The sequence below is a fragment of the Heteronotia binoei genome, chromosome 3 (assembly GCF_032191835.1).
Source record: "Heteronotia binoei isolate CCM8104 ecotype False Entrance Well chromosome 3, APGP_CSIRO_Hbin_v1, whole genome shotgun sequence".
Taxonomy (NCBI): Eukaryota; Metazoa; Chordata; class Lepidosauria; order Squamata; family Gekkonidae; genus Heteronotia; species Heteronotia binoei.
In genome coordinates this window covers 112,550,175-112,555,673 of record NC_083225.1, presented here as the reverse complement: position 1 = coordinate 112,555,673, position 5,499 = coordinate 112,550,175, and the positions used below count along the sequence as shown (strand labels likewise).

Here is a 5,499-nt window from a genome sequence, read left to right as displayed (position 1 = left end):
GATATTAGATTTATATCCTGCCCTATACTCTGAAAGAGTGGTCAAAATCTCCTTTACCTCCCCCCCACAACAGACACCCTGTGAGGTAGGTGGGTTTGAGAGAGCTCTTACAGCAGCTGTCCCTTCAAGGACAGCTCAGTGAGAGCTATGGCTGACCCAAGGACATTCCAGCAGCTGCAAATGGAGAAGTGAAGAATCAAATCCGGTTCTCCCAGATAAGAGTCCATGCACTTAACCACCACACCAAACTGGCTCTCAAGAAAACTCTTGAATGAAATTAAAGTTCATTATAACTGGCGCAAATCAAACCATAACGTGTACACTAGATTTAAAAGATAGTTGGAGTGTTAAAGTGATGTCTGGGATATTGTAAAATCACTGTGGCTTCAATATTCATCAATACTATAATATGTCTAAAATATCACAGAGCTTTCATTCTTCCACCTCTTCAACATCCATTTGTATTCCTGTCCATAAATAAAGATATAAACCCATCCAAAGCACATCTTCTGACACCTACAAATGTCAAATTGCCTCTTCTAATGATTAAGGAAAGGTGCCCTGAGTCAGTGATTGATATACGATGGAAATCAGGGGCTCTTTGATGTAAACCTCACAAGATTTCAGTAAATATGTCAGTAATTCTGTAAAGTACTGGGGTCGGCGCAGTAAGAGACCAGAGTCGGAGAGTGATTTCAGCAAGCTTTACTTCAGGAACACCAACACAGACTGAGCTCTATTCAAACCTCCCGCTCCTTTATACAATTCTTGCCCCCTTCTGATTGGACCTTAACTATGTACATGGATTGGCTATTTACAGAGGCCTAAGGGCCTATCGGGGTACAGTATGAGCCTAGATGTTGATTGGCTACTCATGTTTCAATCCTTCCCCTGATTGGGCACGCTTAGGCCTTCTCTGGAACCCAGGTGTGGAGTACAAGCTTGGCTTGTTCAGCTTCCATCCAAAAGTAACAGTTCCCTCCAAAAGTAACAGTTCTCCATTTGAACCTAGGACACAACACCCCTCCCCCCATAGTTCCAGCTATCAGGTGACATAGTCCTGGAGATATGCCGGAGGGCGGCGGTCTCGTGTCGAGCGTCGGAGCTCCGAGGGGACTGGGCGTTCCGACTCGGTTGGTGGTTCCGCGGCTGCAGAGCTGGAGACATCTGGGACGGCGGCCTCGGGAGACCTGGGTTCAGCTGCGCGGTCGGGGGTCTCCTCCTGCTGGGCCGAAGCGGGCTGCACGGAACCCTGTTCTGTGTCAGGCTCACGGGGACTTACATTGTCCGGATCTGCAGCCTCTGACCTTGGCTCCCCGGCAGGCAGGCGACCATGGAGTTGGTCGATGTGTTGCCTCAGTACATGTCCACCCTCCAAGGTCACTGCATAGGAGACCGGTCCGGTGACGTGGTCCACCTTTCCAGGGAGCCAGGCGGGGCCAGTGGTGGCATAGTTCCGTGCCCACACTGTCTCACCTGGGTAGAACCCTCTGGGGGCTTTAAGGTGTTCCGGCGCCAGTCGCCTGTCTGGGGCTCGGTCAGGGTGCAGCTTGTCCAGCAGGGTGGTGATGCGGCGACCCATGAGGAGTTCGGCTGGACTGCGACCAGTGGAGGCGGTGGGTGTGGTCCGGTAGGCCATTAGGAAACACGCCAAGTCTTTTGGCCAGTCTGAGGGGCCCAGACGGTTCAAGGCCTCCTTTGCCGTGCGCACCATCCGCTCTGCCTGGCCGTTGGTGGCTGGATGAAATGGGGCAGAGCGAATGTGCCTGATGAGGTTCCTGGCCAAGAAGTCCTAGAACACTGCGGACGTGAATGCTGTGCCGTTGTCGGTGACGATGGTCTCTGGCAACCCGTGGGTTGCAAAGATGGCCCTCAGAGCCGTGATGGTCGCCTGCGACGATGGCGAGGGCACCTGGACCACCTCCAACCACTTGGAGTATGAATCCACTAGTATGAGTAGAGTCCGCCCATGGAAAGGGTCAGCAAAGTCCATATGCAGTCTTGACCAGGGGGTTTTGGTGGATTCCCATGATTGCACTGGGCCACGTGGGGGGTCAGGCCTTGACACCTGGCATGTCGGGCACCTTTTAACCCAAGCCTCAATTTCTGCATCGAGGCCGGGCCACCAGACATAGCTCCGTGCGAGAGCCTTCATGCGGACTATGCCCGGGTGTGTCTCGTGCAGGGTTCTCAGCACTTGGTCTTGCAAGGGTTTGGGGATGACGACTCTGTTGCCCCATAGTAGGCAGCCTTTGTGGGTGGATAGTTCGTCTTTCTGGGCTGCAAACGGAGTAAATTCAGGCCCAGTCGAGCCCTTGGGCCACCCCCTCCCCACCCAGTCCAAGACACGGGAGAGGACTGGATCACGAGCGGAGCGGGCAGCAACGTCACGGGCGAGTAATGGCCTGTCCGGAAGCATGTCCATCAGTAGGATCTGATGAGCCGGGGCTGGATCAGGATCCACGTCAGGCAAGGGCAAGTGGCTTGGGGGCGTCAGCATGGCCCATTGCCTTGCCCGAGCGATGCACTAGGGTGTAGGTGTAGCCGGCTAGAAAAATGGACCAACGGAGGACCCGTGGGGACAACACCTGAGGGGTCTGCCGGTCCGATGCAAAGAGGCCGAAGAGGGGTTTGTGGTCCGTATAGAGGGTAAAGGGCCGGCCGTAGATGTAATCATGAAATTTTTTGACGCCGGCCACGATTGCCAACCCTTCTTTGTCGATTTGGGCGTAGTTCCGCTCCGCCGATGAGAGGGTCCGCGAGTAGTACGCGATAGGGACTTCGGTCCCATCAGGGAGTTGGTGGCCCAGAACTGCCCCCACGCCATAAGGGGATGCGTCGCATGCAAGGACCAAGGGCAGGGTCTTGTCGAAATGGGCAAGGACGGAGTTGGACATCAGGAGGCCCTTGATATCCTGAAAGGCTTTAGCATGCTGGCGGCCCCATGCCCAGGTTCGGTTCTTGTCTAGAAGCCGGTGCAGGGGTTCAGCCACCGCTGCCTTGTGGGGGAGAAAAGCATGATAAAAGTTTAGGAGGCTGAGGAAGGCCTGGAGTTCTTGCTTGTTGGTGGGCGCTGGAGCATCTCTGATGGCATGCAGCTTGGCATCGGAGGGATGGACCCCCTGGGCATTGATGGAGAACCCCAGGAATTCCACCCGATCCACGCCCAGTTTGACCTTGAGGCCGGCTGTTTCAAAACGTTGTAGGATTCCTCTAAGGCGGGCGGCGAATTCTTCAGGCGAGGCTGCCGCGATCAGCACATCATCGAAGAATGGAGTGACTCCGGGAAGTCCTTTTAAAAGAGAGTCCATGAGTTCCTGGAACAACCCCGGAGCCACACTCACGCCAAATTGCAACCTCTTTACTCTAAAGGCCCCCCGGTGGGTCACAATTGTTTGGGCGTTGGCCGTGGCCTCATCCACCGGCAGCTGTTGGTAAGCTTGGGCCAAGTCCAACTTGCCAAAAAATTTTGCACCGGCTAGGGTGGCTAAAACGTGGCTGACGATGGGCACAGGGTATGCGTGGGCCTGAAGAGCCTTGTTGAGGGTGCACTTATAGTCTGCACAAATCCGCACTTCCCCACTGGGCTTGACTGGAGTCACGATGGGAGTTTCCCAGGTTGCGTGGGTGACAGGCTCTAGTATTCCCTGTGCAATCAGTTTATCCAGTTCCTCCTCAATTTTAGGCTTGAGCGCGAATGGAACTCGCCGCGCTTTAAGCCTAATAGGCCGCACTGTGGGGTCGAGGTGTAGTGTAACCGGGGGACCCGTGTAGCAGCCCAAGGTGCCATCGAAAACGGCCGGGAACTCTTCACAAACCTTGTTAAAGTCCACTCCGACAGTCTTATTGACCCCCCTGATCTCTATTCCCAGGGGCTTGAACCAGTCGAGACCCAAAAGGTTTGTAAGGTGGTTCTTGACCACTAGCACTTGTAGCTGGCCCTTGAACCCCTTGTATTGGACTGGGACCGGGCCCACTCCCAAGATAGGCACCTTATTCTTCTGGAAGTCCACTAAGGTAAACCCCGGGTCCCTGAGAAGAGGCCTCAGCCTGGTGGGGATTTTAATAAATGTCTCTGCCGCTATAATAGATGATGCTGACCCAGAGTCCACCTCCATTTGGCAGGGCACCCCCCCGATCCCTACATTGACCCAGATTTTGGAGGGCCTGACTGGCGAGAGTAGGTACTGTACCGGGTATGGGTGGGCGTGGAGAGCGTCGGTCTCGAAGTCTGGCTGGCCTTTGGAGTGCGCAGATCTTTGCGGGACGCGTGCTCGGGATGTGGATCTGCAGGCACAGGCGATGTGGCCTTCCTTGTTGCAGAGTCAACAGGTGGCATTCCGGAATCGGCAGGTCTTTCGCTCGTGCTGGCCCCCGCAGCTTGCACATGCAGGTGGTGTCTTGTGTCTCATGCCCTATGGGGCATGGGTGGTCTTCCTTCCTGCTGAACGATAGCCGGTTTGTAGAGCTTTGTCCTCGTCTGAGTCCTCTGTAGATGGTTCAGGGTTGATCTGGTGTGCCGCAGCCTGTCTTGTCAGCCGTGGCTCTGCTGATCTGCCCTTCTCCCAGCTGGTGGCCACATTGATTGCCTTTGTTAGGTCGCACTCGGAGAGGGACAGGAGTTTCTGTACTAGTTTTTCGTCCCTCAAGCCCCATACAAACTGGTTGAGAAGGGCTTCGTTGAGGTCTGCGAAACTGCATCGGCTTGCCACCCGGCGCAGGCTTGTCAAGAACGCCATCGTGGTTTCGCCTGCCTTCTGTGTCCTTTGTCGGAAGTCCCAGTGCCGGGTGAGCTTGGTTGGCTGGGGCTGGAAATACTTCTCCAGAGCGCTGATGATGTCGTCCACCGGCGTCTCTGAGAGCTTCCTGGGTTGGGTAAGAGCCCTGGCTAAGTCCACGGTCTCCGTGCCACACGTACTGATAAGCAGAGCTCTCTGCATGGTAGTCTCTGTAATCTTCCGGAAGGTCAGGTATGACTGGAAGCCTTCGACCCACGAGTCCCACAGCTCGGGGCGATCGATGCTAAAGGGCTGCAGGAGGTTAGCTGAAGCCTCCATTCTTGGCAGCGTGTCTGGGCGGCTTGAGAGATGGGGTGTGCGCAGAGCGGAGGTGCAGACCCAGATGGCTTGGATTTAGCCACCTTTCCGTGTTCCTGGTTCTGTTGCTGGTTCTTACTGGCATCCCATCCTCGTCGCCAGTGTAAAGTACTGGGGTCGGCGCAGTAAGAGACCAGTGTCAGAGAGTGATTTCAGCAAGCTTTACTTCAGGAACACCAACACAGACTGAGCTCTATTCAAACCTCCCGCTCCTTTATACAATTCTTGCCCCCTTCTGATTGGACCTTAACTATGTACATGGATTGGCTATTTACAGAGGCCTAAGGGCCTATCAGGGTACAGTATGAGCCTAGATGTTGATTGGCTACTTATGTTTCAATCCTTCCCCTGATTGGGCACGCTTAGGCCTTCTCTGGAACCCAGGTGTGGAGTACAAGCTTGG

At 54.8% G+C, this 5,499-nt stretch overlaps 1 pseudogene; it reads right to left on the bottom strand.

The window, feature by feature from the left end:
• Nucleotides 1–1,531: 1,531 nt before the first annotated feature.
• LOC132569089 (uncharacterized protein K02A2.6-like) lies at nucleotides 1,532–3,050 on the bottom strand (annotated as a pseudogene).
• Between the last annotated feature and the right edge of the window lie 2,449 nt (nucleotides 3,051–5,499).